The 19,103-nt window shown below is 38.5% G+C and overlaps 1 protein-coding gene across 10 annotated transcripts in view; it reads left to right on the top strand.

Annotated features, from left to right (window-relative positions):
- Nucleotides 1-19,103, top strand: part of TC2N (tandem C2 domains, nuclear) — an 88,398-nt gene that overhangs the window by 26,789 nt on the left and 42,506 nt on the right. For 3 of the 10 annotated variants that reach the window (XM_054448704.2, XM_054448700.2, XM_063652014.1), the window contains exon 1: nt 4,248-4,512. The exons of 3 other annotated variants lie outside the window; for them this stretch is intronic. The gene's annotated coding sequence lies outside the window, so the exon portion shown is untranslated. Of the gene's footprint in view, nt 1-4,143; nt 4,513-4,650; nt 4,914-19,103 lie in introns of those variants that run through there. 4 more of the 10 variants (XM_054448696.2, XM_054448702.2, XM_054448697.2 and 1 more) reach the window with 3 other exon arrangements.

Here is a 19,103-nt window from a genome sequence, read left to right as displayed (position 1 = left end):
CATCTCACTACAAATAGTTCCTAGCTTATTCAACTATGTATCCTATGGATTAATGGGCAAATTCCTTAGTAAGATATTCAAGACCCTTTGGAGCCTAGCCTTTTTATTACTCTCTTCTCCTGAATATATACTAGACTTTGAGTAACACTGGATCTCCTGAAGCCCACTCAGGGAAACCCTTCAAAGTGCATGAAAGAGACAGAGAAGTGCAGATAAGATGATGAAGAAGGCATGATGGTGACTCTGTGCTTGTTTTCAGGTCAAGATGTCAGCATTCTGATAAGGTGGCCATCTGAGAGACAGAAAGCTATGTATCCATAAAGATTTTTCTTTATCTACTTGGGACAAACTTAAATTTTCTATGACTTTAATATGCTCTTTGATAAATTTTCATGTTCTATGTCTCCCATAGAATGCCTACAGCATGAGAAACATTTTTTTGGTATGTTTAATGTAATCTATATGTCATCATTCATGACAGTGCCTATCAGAGTAAGTAAATCCAGGTGTTAGAAAAAAACCCCAAATATTAGTGGTTTAACACAATAAAGTATATTTTTCACTCACATCACCATCCAATCAAAGTTAGTGGGCAGTGGGGAGAGCTTTGTTCCACGAAGCCAATCAAGGACACAGACATTTCTCCCATCTTGTCATATTGTGAGCTTTAGCAATGGTTAGCATGGTTTAGTCCAAGGTTGTCATGGAATGGAAAGAGGGAGAGAGTGGGGTGAAGGCTCACCTGTTCTTAGTTGCCTAGTTGCAGAAGTGAAACTCTATTTCTGCTCAAATTCCATTGGTCAGAACTGGCCACACGACCTTACCTAGATGCAAGGGGAGTGGCTAGGCAAAGCAGTTTAGCTTCATGCCCAGGGAGAGGAATTGAGGTTTGGTGAGCATCCATCACACTTTTGAAATGTCACTTTCTCTCTGAAGCAAGTGCCTAGGACTGCACCTGTTATATGGTAGGCACTCAGAAATGTTTTCTGAACAAATACATGGAATGAATGAATATGTATAGGCTTCTGCTGTTGTGTTCTAAGGCAGAAAATGGGAAGGAAATAATTTTGAAAGAAGCAAAAATCTATCTGGTACCCCCAATGTATTCATGACCATTTATTTGTAAAATTATTTCACAAGCACTCTAGGAATTTACACTCTTTGAAAGCTATGTTTTCATTTATTCAACAAACTGTTGAGTGCCTTCTATGTCAAGTGCTATGCTGTGTGCTCAGGAAATAGAGGTGGAAGTCATCGTTCCTGCCCATTGGTAACTCACTTGGAATGCATCTAGAGGGAAGTGGGAAAAGAAGACAGTAATCACAGCTATGATGTAGGCACCATGATAGAGATACAGATGGATTGTGGTGGTTATGCTGGGAAATGGCACCTAATTGAGTCAGGAATGGGTGTTGTGGGGTTTCATTGTCTAGAAGAGGTGGTATTTTGGTTGGATGAACATGAGTTTGCTAGTTGATACCTGTAAGAGAAAGGTAGAGGTAATGGTGTGTGCAAATTTGACAGTTTATGGAACTGCAATTCGTTCAGTAGGTCAAAAAGGTGTGATGGAAATACTGGGAGATAAGGCTGGAGAGGTAGGCTTGGGCTGAGTCACAAAGCACTTCTAAACTGCATTAAATAAAGAATGAATAGGGGTTTAGAGTAGGAATTATGTGATTTGTCTCTATCAAATGAAAGAATTGATACACACAGTAATATCTAAGCAGCCACGTTATCCATATTGACTAGTCCATTTTTCTCCTTAGATCGGCCTCAAATAATATAAAATTGCTAAATTAAAAAACAAACAAAAACCCCTTCATAGTATTTTGAGGACGATCCTTTTGTGGGAAGAGATTAGAAATAAGAGCACAAAGAAAGGTGTACAATATCCTCCATTCATGTAGCCTTGCCTCAGATAGAACAGGAAGGAGGCCCATTTCAAGGAAAACAAAGGAATTGGCTTCATGATTTTACAAGAACTGTATCTGTCAATAGAGAGGATTCTTCTAGGAAAATGTTTTAAGATGGACTAGGGAAGAAAACTAGGAACAATTAGGGGAGCTCCTGCTCTTGGTACTTCTGCATCAGTGAAGAGTTTGTTAAAGTTGTTCATTTAAGGAACCGAGCATCAGCTCACTTCAATTAGTAGCTATTGAGCTTTCATTCCTCCTTCATTCATTCAGCACATTTCAATGACACTTTTGTGCCCTGCACTAAGTCAGGTGCTGCAAGGAAGTAAAATATAGGTAAAGTTATGGTCTTGCCCTTGAGAAGATTCAACTAACACATGAATCTAGTGATTTCTAACCAAGGATGTGCTCTCCTTAGGTATCAAGGGAAGCTGGGCACCGTGGCTCATGCCTGTAATTCCAGCACTTTGGGAGGCTGAGGTGCAAGGATTGCTTGAAGCCAGGAGTTTCAGACCAGCCTGGACAGCAAAGCATGACCCTGTCTTTATAAAAAAATTTAAAAATTTAGCCAGGCGTGGTGGCATGTGCCTGTAGTCCCAGCACACTTGGGAGGCTGAGGTGGGAGGATGGCTGGAGCCCAGGAGTTTGAGACAGCAATGAGCTATGATTGTGCCACTGCAATCCAGTCCGGGCAACAGTGAGAGCCTGTCCAAAAAAAAAAAAAAAGGAACAAATGAGAGAGAGACAGAATGAATATTAGTCTAAAATGCCTTGGAGTTCAAAGTTCAGATTCAAATATTGACTATGTTTGGGCAACCACTAACTGGTTGTCTGACCTTTAAATATTTTCAACTGCAAAATGAAGATAATAACAGCTACATTGCAATTTCCAGGATTAAATGAGATGACTCATGAAAGTTTTGTGTGAACAGTGCAGAACTTTGCAAACATTGGTGATACATTATTAAATGTGAACGTACTAGGAGTTGAAAGCAGTGGTTTTCAAAGAGTTTGTTGAAACACTAATGCCCAAGATTGGGAATAGGCATTTCTCAAGAAAAGAGTTCTATGGTCAAACACTTTGGGAGATGCAGGATCAAAGAAAGTAAAACATGGTTCTTACGCCTGTAAAATGCTAGTATGCATTGTGAATCTCAAGGAAAACAAGTATTTTGTGTCTCTCTCCCCCAGATTAATGTGATCTGGTGATCTACCCCTACTCCCACTCCAGCATCTCTAGTACCTTGAGACGGACAGAACTCACTCTGGGAAAGACTGCTCTCCAGAAAGAAAAGTATGAACCTTTCTTTCAATTTTACAGTCCCACCACCCAGGCCGGCACCGTGGCTCAATGCTTGTAATCCCATCACTTTGGGAGGTGGAACACTTTGGGAGGCAGAGGTGGGAGGATCACGTGAGTCCAGGAGTTCAAGACTAGCCTGGGCCACATAATAAGGCCTCATCTCTACAAAAAATTAAAAAATTAGCCTGGCATGCTGGCTCGAGCCTGTATTCCCAGCTACTTGGGGGAGGGGCTGAGGTGGGAGGATCACCTCAGCCCTGAATGTCGAGGCTGCACTGAGCCACGAGCGCACCACTGCACTCCAGCCTGGGCGACAGACCCTCTGTCAAAACAAAACAAACAAAAAAATGCTAAGCCATTCTTCATCAGACAGTCTAGGAAACTCATTTCCAAGCAGTATTGAGATTTCCACCAAGGAAGCCCAGAGAAAAGGGCCAGGCCCCCCGCTTTGCCAAGGTTAGAGGGGATCTCTCACAGAATCGGGGGTGTGAGGTGCTGTGGTGGATACATTTAATATTCTTTCCAAGACACCCATTGATGGCAAGGCAGTAGCAGATAGAAGGCAACAAAAGCGAAGAGAGCAGGGCTGATCCTCAAAAACTTTATAAATTAGACTTTTTATAAAAACTCTAAAAGTCAAGTAACAACATGACTACTCCGCTTCTAAGTAAAGTGTGCATAAACATCTCCCGCCAGAAAGACTGCTCCTGCCTCCCCAAGTCAGAGAAGTTTCCTCAGGCCAATAGCTTCCCCTCTATCCTCCTCCTACCGCTCGTCTCCCTTCTTCTCCCACAACACACCCCACACCTGGCGGCATTTTACACCTTCCCAGGAAGGGGCTGCCAAGCGCGGAGTCGCGGAGGACGCAGGCGCAGCGCGGCTCAGGTGCGCGGGAGGCCCCGCCCCTCCGCGCCCAGCCCCTCTGCGCCACTCCAGTCCCCGCCCTTCCCCGCCCTGCCTCGCACCGCCCCGCCTTGCCTCGCCTCACCCCTTAACGCCCGTCCCAAGGGGCGGGGCGGCCCTGGTGGGTGGTGTGGGAGTGGGTATGGGGAGGGAAGTGGAGGAGAGGGGGTAAGTGACAGGGTAGGGGAGGCCGTGGGAAGGGCGAGACCTCGAGGCGCGGCCGCGCGAGGTGACCGGAGTCACAGTTCCCGCGGGTGGCGACAGCAGAGCGCCCACTGCCTCCAGCAGGTAACCGGCGGCGGCCGCGCGGCGCCCCCTCAGCGCGGGCGTGGGACCTGGAGATCCCGAGGAGCGCGGCGGGACCCGGGCGGGGAAAGGCGCAGCGTGGCTCAGGTGCGCTTCTCCCAGCTGGCAGCTCGCTCAGGGCTGTGGGGGGCGCCTGTGAGGGCGGCCCCGCCTTGCGGGCTGGCGGTGAGCGTCCGTTCTGTCTCTTTTGTCTTTAACTTTCTCTAAAATGGGGCCGTGGTGGGGCCCAGGGGCTGGTCCCACGTCTCCTCAGCGACGCCTGTGTCGCGGGGGCCTGAGGGAGCTTTAGGCCCCGCGACAGCTGCAAGCGCGGTGGTCTGGAGGGCACCGGGGGTTGGCGACGGGGCGAGGCTGGGTCCCCGCTGTCCAAGTGGGCGGCTCTGCCTAGGGGGACCCGTGACGGGGGACGGTGGAGACCCCAGCCCAGGCGGGGACGGCCGCGCGCCCGGCTCCCTGCTCCGTGCTCTGGCTTCCGACGGCGCGTCCAGGTGGGCTCTGGGCTTTGGGGAAAGAGAAGCGAATTTCCTTTCCCTGGCGGGGTCTGATGAGAAGAGCTTCGCAGAGGATTTTTACCTGTGATGTTTCTGAAACTTTGTGAAGTGGCGAAAGGGTGTTAAAAGTGTCACTTTACTGTAGTGTTTGCAAACCACAATCTACCCAGCTAGGTTTTAGATTTGACTTCTATTTCTTCCAGGTTTTCCTTTGCTATGGTTTTCTTTAGAGGAAGATACTGTGGATGAACTGTGGGCTATAGCGCACACCGATAGACGTCTGGGTATAGACAAGATAGATGCCAAGCCAAAAGCATTGATTTCTTTAGAACATTTAAAATACAGCATATAAAAGGATTGCCTTTGTAATTAAAATATTATTCTAGTTCTCCCTTTAGGTAGGCAGTTAATAGAAATTTGTTTTCCCTGATTAATATTGTAAAACAGCCTGGAAAATATTGAGAATTAGCAACAACAACAAAATCCTATTTACCAGTTTCATATTTTGATGTGTAACTTCAGCATGGTTAAAAATTGCTTTTTCTGGAAGGAGGGGATAATGTTGCTTGCCTTTGAGAGCTGGGATATTTGCTTTTTATCATCTCTTTTGTATTTTGTAATTTTTGCTAATGAATATGAGTTACCTTCATAACTGAGGAAGAGTCCATAATACAAATTTATTCTTTGTTTAACCCTTCATGAAAAATTTAAGTATATCTTGTATTTTATTGACTTCATTTGAATTGTAATTGTGCATTCACGAATAAAACTAATATTGAGAGATTAATTCAGTTGGAGAGAAAATGAGTTTGAGTTTCTGGCGGGACATCTGGCATAGCTGTCTAGTGGATATATACCAATAGATATATTGGTATCAGGTTTTCTGAAGTCAAGATCAGACTTATAAATGTTGGAAGCAGCAGTGGATTTGTGGTAGTTAATCCTGTAAGGGTGTAAGAAATCATTCAAGTAAGTATAGTGTAAGAAGAGGGCAAGACCAAGGATGGGGAACACCAGCATTAAGCGATGGGTAGAGACAGCCAAGGAGTCTGAGGAAGAGCATCAGGAAAGGAGGAAATCTAGGAGGCAGTGGTCTCATAGAAGCCAGGAGAGGAGAGTTTTAACAAGGAGAGAAGTCTACCTGGGAGTCAAGAACTGATTACGTGCCTATTGGCTTTGGAAGTTAGGAGGGGGCTTTAACCTCAGCAGACATAATTTAAGTACAGTATAAGGGTAGAAGCCAAATTTGAATGAATCTGAGGAGAGAATAGTGATTCTGCACTCACAAGTAAATGAGTTTAGAATCTGTATTTTGAGAAACAAAGGTTAGAAGGAGAGGCGATCCATTGATTAGGGAGATGATTAAAAAAAAAAGAAAAGAAAAAAGAGACAAATAAGGATGATAGACTACCTTTGTGTTATCCATAATAATTACAAATTTTAAAAATGAAGTGCATCATTTCATAACATTGTTCCTCTCTCATAGTTAAGTAGCAGAAGCTGAGAGCAAGAAGCTGAGCATATTGAAAAGAACTATTCGTGGTAAAGTAGTTATGCCCCGCCCCATCCAAATTATGAACACAATTTTAGTGGTATTTTGTTTGGTGTATTGGGTTCAGGTGTTATAGGTGTTTAAGTCACGCATATAAACTGTGTTGGACTCTATTTTACCTGAGTTCCAGTGTGTTGATATTCCCAACTTGCTTTTAAGTTATGCGGTTCTTTTATGTATGTCCCAATGGTTCTTCTAAAAATCTTATGTAGAAATCAGGTGTTGGGACTAAATCAGAATCTGTGAGGCATACATCATTTAGGGCCTTTGCTTCAATTATTATTATGCATGCAGGGGAAAAAGCTCTTAGACTAAAATTTCTGTATAATGAGTTTCACTTCAGTCTTCGTTGAAAGTTTGATTTTTTTTTGTTGTTGTTGCTCAAGAGTTCAGACAAATCATTTTATGAGTATTTTCCTTAAGAATGTGGAAAGAATAGTTAAAATGGAAAAGGCTGGCAACCAAGTGTTGATTAGGATGTGGAGCAACTGGAAGTCTCATAATCTGCTGGTGGAAGTGTAAATTGGTGTAGTCATTTTGGAAAACTTTTTGGCATTGTCTGTGAAAGTAAAACATATGCATAAGCTATGTCCAAACATATACCCAATAAAATTCTACAAAATGCAAACTAATGTGATGGAAAAACACACCAGTGGTTACTTGGGGGTAGGGGAAAGAGAAAGTAAGGAGGGATGGATCCAAAAGGGGCATGAGGAAACTTTAGGGGATGATGGATATATTCATTTTCTTGATGAGATGATGCTTCCACCAATGTGTGTGTATGTGTTTATATGTATATATGTCACTCATTTAATTATACATTTTAAATATGTGAAATTTATTATAGGTAAATTATACCTCAGTAAAGCTTTAAAACAGATTAAATAAAAATAAAGAATAGAAGAAAGGTACATCATTTAAGTATATTTACCTCCTTCAAATACTATAGTTATTTCAGGGTAATATAATTATGGATAATTTTTATTTTATTCATATAGTTTTCTGAATTTTTAATGTTTTGTACCACAACCATGTATTTATTTACTTCTTAAATGAGAAATTATTTCACATGTGCAAAATAGTACTTTTGACACATCTACAGATTCAGAGAATACAAATAAAATAAATACCCCTGTGCCTATGTATTGCTTAAGAAATAATACATAACCAACATTTTTTGAAGCCAACCTGTGTATTTTCCCTGATTATATCTTTTTCTTTCCACTCTCCTTGATTCTCTATATGGTTTTACCACATGTCTATGCATTCCAAACACTGTGTTGTTTAGTCTACTTTGGAACTCTGTATAAATGATATTCTACTATGTGATTCCTGTGGCTTTGCTTTTGCACATTCTGTGAGATTCCTTCATGCTGATGTATTACAGTTTGTTCACTTTTTATTGCCACGCATAATTTCATTGTGTGACTTTACCATTCTTTATCCATTATCCTGTGGATGGATATTTAGGATGTTTTCAGTCTTTTTTTATTTTTTTGCTTTTAAATTTAATTTTTACTTTTTTCCATTAAAATCTGTTTCTAAGTGACCCTTCTAACTCGTGTCTCTTTGTGTTCATGATTTTAAAAACCTTCAGTTTTGCTGGAAAACACTGGATTGTTTTATAAAGTGGCTGTACCAGTTTATAGCCTCACAAGCAGGATGTAAATGTTCACTTTGTTCCCTTTTTCAGCAACATGTAAGACATTTCTACATTCGTAATTACCTGAATTTTTTTTCTTTTTGACAATCGGGTGAGTGAGAAATGGTATCCCATTGGGGGTTTAATGTAAATTTCCTTAATTACTGATGATGTTGAACCTTTCATTGTTTATGTTCTTTGGGTGTTTATGTCTTTTGCCATTTTTTTTTGTTTTTTTTTTTTTACTTTAAAACATGGATTTCTTTTCTTTTTTTTTTTTTTTTTTTTTTGAGATGGAGTTTTGCTCTTATTGCCCGGGCTGGAGTGCAATGGCATGATCTTGGCTCACTGCAACTTCCGCCTCCCGGGTTCAAGCGATTCTCCTGTCTCAGCCTCCTGAGTAGCTGGGATTATAGGCGTGTGCCGCCATGCGTGGCTAATTTTTTGTATTTTTAGTAGAGACGGGTTTTTACCATGCTGGCCAGGCTGGTCTCGAACTCCTGACCTCAGGTGATCCACCTGCCTCAGTCTCCCAAAGTGCTGGGATTACAGGCATGAGCCATTGCACTCGGTCTAAAAAATGGATTTCTGTAATAGAAGCTCTTTATATATTCTGGATGTGAATCCCTTGTCAGTTATGCACGTGGCACATTTCTTTTTCTCCAAGTGAGCAGCCTGTCTTTTACTTTCTTTATAGTGTCTTTTGATTAACACATTTTATAGTTGAATATAGTTGACTCTATCAACTTTTTCTTTTATGGTTTATGCTTTTGGCATCTTGTTTAACAAATCTTGACCTTCCCTGAGATTATAAAAATATAGTCTGATATTTTCTACTAAAAGCAGGGGGGTATATGGGAAATCTCTGTACCTTCTCAATTTTACTGTGATTCTAAAACTACTCTAAAAAAGAAAATCTGTTTAAAAAGTTGCCTTTCATATTTGTGTCCTTAATCCATGTAGAACTGATTTTTGTGTGGTGTGAAGTGGGGGTCCAGTTTCTTTTTTTCCCATATGGCTAATCAGTTTTTCCCAGCATTATAGAACTGAATATTCTATTTTTCATTTCAGTGATCTACAAGTATCATAGATCAAGTTTCCATACATGTGTGGTCGTTCCCAAGCTACTCTTTCTAAAACAGATCTGTTTGTGTATCCTTACCACACAGTCTTATTTACTTTAGCTGTTTAAAGAACCTTGATACTTGAGAGAACAAGTTATCCACTCATGCTTCTTTTAAATTAGACTGCTCCTCAAATTAATGTTTAATTTTTTCTTTTTAAAAAGTAATAAAATGTGTTATTTAATTCTTAAATATCTACTGTAATCACCTGAAGTCATAAATAATACTGAAGCTACTCTAATGTAGACTATATCAGGCTGCAAATCCTTTCCTAACTCACTAGAATTAATTTTAACTTGAAAAATAAATATAGGATTTGCATTTTGGGAACAGTGTAAGTTGAGGTATTGGACAACCTTAGCTGAAAACAGCTAAGAATGCTGTATTTAAAAAAACAATTCAAAAGATAGGAATTAACATGCCAAAATCTAAGAGAAAGCTGAACCTATGAGAGACTAAAGGAGCCTTTAAGTCTTATTTGCCCTGAGGGCATTTGCTAAACTGGGGAAACTTGGTGCATTTGAATAGGAACTTGGTAGATTTGCATGTCACCAAGGATAGTTGGAAGTCAGCCCAGGGCTCATTCAATGTAGGCTAAGAGACTAATTCTGGGACCACAAAGGGCTGTGATGTCACGAAAAGGGTGAAAAACTCACTCTACCTCCTTGAAGGGAGTGCAAGGAAAGTTGTCTTGATGCCAGGTAAAACAAGAAAGGAAAAAAAGCCTGTCCTTGGGAAGTTGTGACCACCAAACAGACCATGGGGAGAAGTTTTATATTACCTTGGTGGTCTAAAAATATTTCAATATGTAAATTTAAAAAATCATTTCTTTTTTGAGATACTAACATACCATAAAATTCACCCCTTTAAAGTGTACAATTCAGTGGTTTTTTTTTTTTTTTGTATATTCATGAAGCTGTGCAACTATCACTATATAATTCTAGAACACTCTTGTCACCCTCCCAAAAAGACCTTGTACCCATTAGCAGCCATTCCCCATTTGCCTCTTCCTTCTCAGTCACTGGCAACCACTAATCTGTTTTCCATTTCTGTGGATTTGCCTATGCTGGACATTTCACGTGAATGGAATCACACAATATGTGGTCTTTTATGTCTCACTTCTTTCTTAGCATAATGTTTTCAAGATTTATCTGTGTTGTAGTGTGAATCAGTACTTCATTTGTTTTTATGGTTGAATAGTATTCCATCATATGACTGTATACCACTTTTTGTTTTCTCATTCATCAATTGATGGACGTTTGGATTGTTTCTACTTTTTGGCTATCATGAATACTGCTGCTGTGAATATCTGTGTAAAACGTTTTTGTATGGAAATATGTTTTCTATGCTCATAGGTATATTTACCTAGGATTGGAATTCCTGGGTCATATGGTAACTCTGTGTGAAGTGTTTGAGGAATTGCCAAAGTGTTTTCCAAAACAGCTGTACCATTTTACATTCTCGTAAGCAATGTATGAGGGTTCCAGTTTCTCTACAGCCACACCAACACTTATTTTTTGTCTATTTGATTAGTGTGTGTGAAGTGGTATCTCATTATGGTTTTGATTTGCATTTTCCTAATGATCAGTGGCATTGAGCGCTTCTTAATGTGTTTATTGGCCATTTGTCTGTCTTCTTTGCAGGAATGTCTAATTCCTTTGTCCATTTTAGAATTGGGTTATTTGTCAATGCATGAATTGAAAATGGTCTGGTAAACAAATGCAGATATTCTCTGGAGTATACTTTCATTTTTAGCTTAAAAAGTTCTACCAGTAAAGTTTCATGGTCAATGAATAATTCACTGTCAAAGATAACCAGCTGTACAAGGAAATAGGACATCCTGAGCAAGAATTGGCAGAATGATAGAAACTCGAAATAAACCTACAAAAGCTTGAAAAACCAGTCATGGATCATTAAGATAACTATACTGGGCTGAGTTTAAGTAAATAAAAGACAGATTTAAAGATATGTTCAGGGATCAGGAGTCTAAAAAGTGACAGAGCTACACAGCAGGTTGAAAAAAGAACTAAATGTAATTTCTACTAACGAAAAATGCAATAATAAAAACTCAAAACTCATCTTTCAGCTTAACTACTAATTAGGAAGTTAGAAGTACTCCACAAAGAGATTGAATGAACTGGAAGATAGAATAAATCATTCAGAATATAGCTCAAAGAGACAGAAATGGAAAATATGAAAGAGGTGAAGAGACATGGAAATTAGAGTGATCAGTGAGGAATTATAGTGAGAAAGTCTAATAAATTAGAATTTCTGCAAGAAAAGAAAGAGAAAAGAAATGGGCAAAAGCAATATTTAAAGAGATAATGAATGAGAATTTTTCAGTACCGAGGAAAGACACCAGTCCATATATTCAAGAATCTCAATGAATTTCAAGCAAGAAAAAGTACATACTTAGAAACATCACAGTGAAATGAAGAAAACCAAAGGCAAAGAGAAAAATCTTAACATTACTTTAGGGCCTAGACGAAAGTTTTTTGTTTTTTTTTTTCCAAAAGAACAGTGGTCATGCTGGCAGCTGACTTATTTAGAACAATGGTGGGACAGAAGACAATGGAATAAGATATTTTTGTCCTGAAGAAAATAGCTTATAATTTAGAATTCATAACCAGAGGAAATATCTTTAAGAATGAGAGTAATACAGGGTGATGATCAATGGTTGCTAACACTGTTAAAAAATAAAAGCTGAACATTATGTACCTACAACCTATGGAGTAGTCTTGCTAAAAATAAAAAGTCAAACCTAAAAATCTGTATTAAGTTATAGATTGAACTATAATTTTACAGAAAAATAGAGATTTGCTGAATGACACCATGGGAATGCAATCAGCAAAATCCTATTATGATAAACTCTATTGGGTAAGAGACCTGGTTTCAGCATCAGAATACTTACAAGGAAACTTGTAGATTAAAGGAGATTTGAGAAATATTTAAACCTATTTCACTCAAATAAGCTATAAAAAATTATAGGAAAATTGGGGAAATGTGAATACTAATATGAGGAAATTACAGATTTTTCTGAAAGTGTGATGGTACTGTAGTTGCGTTAAAAAAGAGATATACAATATAAATATAAACATAAATATAGGTATATTTGGTATTAGATGTTCTTCAATATTGTCTTTTAGAGACACATACTGAAATATTAAAGATGCATACTAAAATATTTACAGATAAAATTATGTCTTGATTTTTTTTCAAAATTTCTGGAAGTGGGAGGATATTGTGGAAAAAAAGTTTGACCATGAGTTGATAATAATTGAAGCTAGATAATGTGTCCATGTGGATTTATTTTATATTTGCTATACTTTTGTATATTATTGATATTTTTCACAAAAAAATATAAAAATCAGGGACATTTTCAGATCAGCAACAACAGAGGGTTTTCTACCAACATACTTTCACTAAAGTGAATCATAAAGGATATTAGCAAAAAGAATGTGATTGTACATGAATAGTTGATGATGCAAGAAAGAATGAAATGGAAAGAATGTAAGAAGGAATGAAGTGGAAAGTAATTGGTGAAATATGTTTGTAAATACAAATGAACACTAACTTTACAAGAGAATAATAATGTTTTGTGGGGTTTTAACAAGACAGAATCAAAATATGTGCAATGATGACATCATGCCTAAGTCATACATGGATTGGCATGTAAAGGAGCTAAAAGTCTTTAATAGTCCTTTTACTATGCAACAGGAGAATATAAAAGGACTAACTTTAGACTTCGACATGTTAAGTGTGCGTATTAAAACAACCAGAGTGACTATTTAAAGAAAAGGAAATTGAGTTTATAAAATTTATATTATACAGAATAATGGCCTCACAAAGATTACCATGTCCTAATTCCCAGAACCTGTGAATGTTACCGCGCATGGAAAAAGTGACTTTGCAGATGTGATTTAGGATTTTGAGATGGGGAGATTATCTTGGATTATGGAGTATCCAGGTTGGCCTAATGTAATTACAAGAGTCTTTATAAATGAAAGAGAGATTGTAGGAGATTCAGAGTTAGAGAAGATGTGACAATGGTAGCAGGGGTTGGAGAGACTGGAAGATGCTGTCTTGTTGGCTTTGAAGTGGAGGAAGGGGCCATGAGCCAAGGAATGCAGGTTTCTTCTAGAAACTGGAAAAGGCAAAGGAATGGAATTTCCCATAGAGCCTCCAGAAGTAATGCAGCCCTGCCAACACCTTGATTTTAGCTCAGTGAAACCCATTTCAGACTTCAAACTTCCAGAACTGTAAGACAGTAAGTTTATTTAAAGCCATTAAATTTGTGGTAATTTGTTACAACAGCAATAGGAAAGTAATACAATATCCAAGCTATTGGAGGGAAAAAATGAAGATCATAAACACTCAGTCAATCCAAGGAAGGATGAAAGGAAAGAAAAAGAAACAGAGAACAAGTAGGACAAATAGAAAGCCCAGGATAAAATATAGGTTTAAATTCATATATATATATCAGCCAGTTATCTTAAATATAAATGGAATAAATATTACAGTCAAAAGACAAAGATTGTTTATCTGGACTAAAACACTTCAACTAAATGCTATTTATAAGAGACATATCTAAAACATGAGGAGACAGAAAGGTTGGCAAACAAATGGAAACAGTAAACAGAAAAAGATACTCCATACAAATGCTTTCTAAAAGAAAGCTGCATAGCTATATTACTATCAGACAAAATTGTTTTCAGGGTAAAAGCATTTCTAGAAATTAAAAAGTTACCATAATGATAAGAGATTTAAATCACCAATATGTTAAAACAGTTTTAAATCTTTATGACTGGACTAAATACAGTTAAAATACAAATAAATACAAAGATTGTCAGAGTGGATAATAGAACACAATCTAACTACATACTACTTGTAAAAGACACCTTGAGCATAACACAGAAAGGTTGAGAAGAAAATGATGGAAAGAAGATATAACATGCAAATATTAACTGAAAGAAATTCTAGTTATATCAGACAAGCCAACATTAAGGCTTCTAGAAGTATTACTAAAGATCGAAAGGGAGATTAATAAACTTAAATTTATATGCACCTCATAAATTAGAATCAAAATATGTGAAACAAATCTGATAGAACTAAAAGGAGAAATAGATACATCCACAGTCATAGTTGGAGTTTTCTTTTTAGATGCATCTCTTTTAGTACCATATAAAATAAGCAGAAAAAAAAAATCAATAGAGATACATATTTTTTTTCTGCATTTTTTTTTTTTTTTCAGACAGGGTCTCACCCTGTCACCCAGGCTGTAGTGCAGTGATGCGATCACGGCTTCCCGCAGCCTCCACTTCTTGAGCTTAACTGATCCTCCCACCTCAGCTTCCAGTGTAACTGGGACTACAGGTATGCAGTACTACGCCTGGCTAATTTTTTAATTTTTTGTAGAGATGGAGGGGGGGTCTCCCTATATTGTACAGGCTGGTCTTGAACTCCTGGACTCAAATGATCTTCCTGCCTCGGCCCCCACAAAATACTGGGATTTACAGGCATGAGGCACTATGCCATGCCAAGATACAGAAGATTTTAACATGGCCAACAAATTTGATTTAGTGATGTACATGGAACATTGCACCTCAAAGTTGCAAATGTACATGGAACATTTATTAAAATTGATGGTATACTATGCATATCATTGATCGTATACAATTTCTCTGATCACAGTGGAATTCAGCTACAAATCTGTATCAATAAGATAGCCAGGAAATCTAAATTAAAGAAAAACAAAAGAATAAGGCAGATGGAGAATTGAAATAGGGCTTTGTTATTAATAAAGCTAATATAGAAGAATATGGCATGTATCTGCAGGCAAGTAGGTTTTCTAATACAGACAAATCTTTCTCAAAGAAACTAGAGACAGCAGGAAGAAGCGTTCCTACCCTAACGTAGTTCAAAGGTGCAGAAGTAAAAAAGAGAATGGTGTGTTTCTAGCACATCAGGTAGTTATATTTTGAAGCTTGGTATTTGCAGAAGGAAGTAGTGGAAGATGAGCAAAGAAGGGTCACATATTGTATTGAGCAGAATAAATTTTATCCTGAAAGTGATAGAGAGATATAGCATTACTTAAAGCAGATGAAGGACCTTAGCAGCACAGTGGGGGGATAAAAAGAATTTGAAAGGCAAACCTATTAGCTGGCTCTCTGTAATTTGGGGTATCATCACATCTGAATCAAAATAGTCAAATTGAGAATAGAAAGGGAGGTGTGAAAATTACAAGGATGGCCAGGCGCGGTGGCTCACACCTGTAATCCCGGCACTTTGGGAGGCTGAGGCGGGTGGATCACGAGGTTAGGAGTTCAAGACCAACCTGGCCAAGATGGTGAAACCCCGTCTCTACTAAAAATACAAAAATTAGCCGGGCATGGTGGCGGGTGCCTGTAATCCCAGCTACTCGGGAGGCTAAGGCAGGGAATTGCTTGAATCCGGGAGGCGGAGGTTGCAGTGAGCCAAGATCGCACCACTGTACTCCAGCCTGGATGACAGAGCGAGACTCCATCTCAAAAAAAAAAAAAAAAGAAAAAGAAAATTACAAGGATTAAGGGGCTCTACTCAACAGAATTCTAGCCCTTGCCTATTTCACAGTTCACCTGCTAACTACTCTTTCTGTTGCTTAGTACCTTGCAAAATAATGCAAAGTGGGTACAACTCAAGATTTTTGCAATTTCTGGAATGCTCCACCATCAAGAGCTTTGCTAGCTGATCCTTTCTTGTGTTTATGTTCCAGCTGGATTGTTACCTCCTCAGAGAAGTCTTTTCTGATTATACAAAGTTAACATTAGTTCCTTTTGAATCCTGGTTAATTTTCCTCATTGGATTGAATGTATCATATGTTTGTTTATTTTTCTGTTTATCTCCCTCCTCTGTTGTAAGCTCTCCAAAAGCTTGTCTGTCTTGTTCACTATTTTGTCTTCAGTGCCTAGCAAATTGCCTAGTACATAGTAGATGCTCAATAAATGCTTATAAGTGAATGGATGAATTGGATGTGTGGATTTTGGGAGCAGAGAGACTCAAGAATGGCACTCGTATTTCTGGCGTAGTTAATTAGCTGGATAGTGGCACTGTAGTAGGAAATACCAGAGGAAAAGCAGGTTTGCAGGGGAAAGTTGTGATGATGTACTGTCCTTTATTTGTGAGAATACCATAGGCAGGCTGTTCCTAGACTATGTCAGGCCAGCAGAGGCAAATAAGCCCTTTGGGAACCTCAAAAGGGAATGATATTAAAAGTATTTTAACAACTTGTCATACGTGAGCACTGACCATAGTATTGGAGCAGAGTCATGGAGGCCCCTGCTTTCTCAGACATTTACCTCAGGGGTGCCTAGGGAGGAGTTAAAGTGACTAGGCTGTTTATAGCTTTTATCTATTGATATGGAAGTATTTAAGTCTTTTTACAATCTGTCCTCATACTAGAATGTTCTAGCTAAATGTCCCCATATCATTCCTGGCGTTGGATAAAGTGCCTAGCATGAATCAGATCGGTTGTAAGTGGGATCTGATGATAATAAATATAATAATGATGCTGCTGATGACAGCAAACATTTATTCTTAAAACAGCCCTACCACTAGTTTTATGCTTTATGTGCATTACTTTGGTTGATCATCACAATAGCCCTAAGAAGTGTTTTTTGTTGTTGTTGTTGTTTTTGTTTTTGTTTTTTAATTGATGAAGAAGTTGAAGGTTAAAGAGGTTAAGTAACAGATTTAAGGTCATATAGATAACAAGTGAAAGTTACAGGATTGGAACCTAGTCAGTATACTTTTAACCATTTATATTTGCTTCTCCTTGTTGCTAAAAAAGCAAACATGTGGCTATGTAGATAGCCAGCACGTAGTCTGTTAACCTGACTGGTCCTGCCCTTCTACCCATACCCTACCTAAAGCAATGTGGTGTGTTAGAAAAAGTTGTGAAGCTTAGGGTTTGGTTCTAAACCTAACATTATCTAGTTGCTTGACTCATTATTTTCTTTGGGTAAAATTAGAAGGACTTTGATAAAATGATTTCTTCTTCTTTTTTTTTTTTGAGATGGAATTTTGCTCTTGTTGCCCAGTCTGGAGTGCAATGGTGTGATCTCGGCTCACTGCAACCTCCGCCTCCTGGGTTCAAGCGGTTCTCCTGCCTCAGCCTCCCAAGTAGCTAGGATTACAGGCATGTGCCACCACTCCCAACTAATTTTTTATTTTTAGTAGAGATGGGGTTTCTCCGTGTTGGTCAGGCTGGTCTCGAACTCCCAACCTTAGGTGATCCACCCGCCTTGGCCTCCCAAAGTACTGGGACTACAGGCATGAGCCACCATGCCTGGCCCCTGATAAAATGATTTCTAAGCCTTCTGCTCTGCTAATGTTTTTGAGGCCTCTTTTTCTGTTAATGTTCCATAATTCTATTTATGTATTATTTTTTCAGGTTTATTGAGGTCTAATTGATATGTAGTAAGTTACATATACTTGAAATCTATAATTTGATGTTTTCATGTATGTATGTACCTATGAAACCATCACCACAATCAAGATAATGAGTATAGGCTCAGCGCGGTGGCTCACGCCTGTAATCCCAGCACTTTGGGAGGCTGAAGCAGGCGGATCACGAGGTCAGGAGATCGAGACCATCCTGGCTAACATGGTGAAACCCCGTCTCTACTGAAAAATACAAAAAATTAGCCATGCATGGTGGTGGGCATCTGTAGTCCCAGCTACTTGGGAGGCTGAGGCAGGAGAATGGCGTGAACCCAGAAGGCAGAGCTTGCAGTGAGCAGAGATCGCACCACTGCAGTCCAGCCTGGGTGACAGAGCGAGACACTGTCTCAAAAAAAAAAAAAAAAAGATAATGAGTATATTACTCCCCCACAAAGTTTCCTCCTGCCCCACAAAGTCCTTCCTTTCTGTCCCTCTCTGCACTTCATCTCCCCACTCCTCACTGTCCCGAGGCAGCTTCTGATCTACTTTTTGTTACTATTGATTAATTTCCATTTTCTACAATTTTATATAAATTGAATCATGCAGTGGAGTTCAGCTACAAATCAGTATTAATAAGATAGCTAGAAAAGCCAAATTAAAGACCAAATAATAAGAACTGAAATATGGCTTTGTTATTAATAAAGCAAATGCAAGAGAATATGGCACATATCTGTATGGCACATACTCTTTTTGTTGGCATTCTTTTGCCCAGCATAATTATTTTGAGATTCATCCATGTTGTTGCATGTTTAACCAGGTTACTTCTTTATTTCTGAGTAGTGTTCCATTGAGCCACAGTTTGTTTTCTAAATGGATTAATCTGTTGATAAATATTTGATAGTTTTCAGTTTTTGGCTATTTTGAATAGAGCTGCTATGAACACCAGTGTACAAGTCTTTGTGTAAACATGTGATTGCTTTTTTCTTAAATAAATATGTAGTAATGGCATGTCTGGATCATGTAGCAGGTATATGTTCAACTTTAGAAACTGTCAAACTGTTTTCTAAAGTGGTCATGCCATTTTACAGTCCCACCAGTAGAATAGGAGAGTACTACTTGTCACATACTCATAAACATTTGGAATGGTCAATCTTTGTAATTTTATCCTTTTTAATCAATGTATATTGTTGTCTTTTTATAGTTTTAATTTGCATTTTCCTAATCACTAACAGTGTTGAGCATGTTTTCATGTGCTTTTTGGCCACTTGTAGATTTTTTTGGAGAAGTGTCTGTTCAAATCTTTTGCCTATTTTTTAATTGGGTTATTTTTCTTTTTATTATTAAGTTGTAATAGTTTTTTATATATATATTTAAATATATATATATTATATTTTTAATAATATATATCCATATTTTATTGGATGTATGATATGCAAATATCTTCTCTCAGT

The sequence above is a fragment of the Pongo pygmaeus genome, chromosome 15, assembly GCF_028885625.2.
Source record: "Pongo pygmaeus isolate AG05252 chromosome 15, NHGRI_mPonPyg2-v2.0_pri, whole genome shotgun sequence".
NCBI classification, from domain to species: Eukaryota; Metazoa; Chordata; class Mammalia; order Primates; family Hominidae; genus Pongo; species Pongo pygmaeus.
The sequence above is the reverse complement of the archived record's forward strand: the minus strand, read 5'-3'. Positions and strand labels throughout refer to the sequence as shown.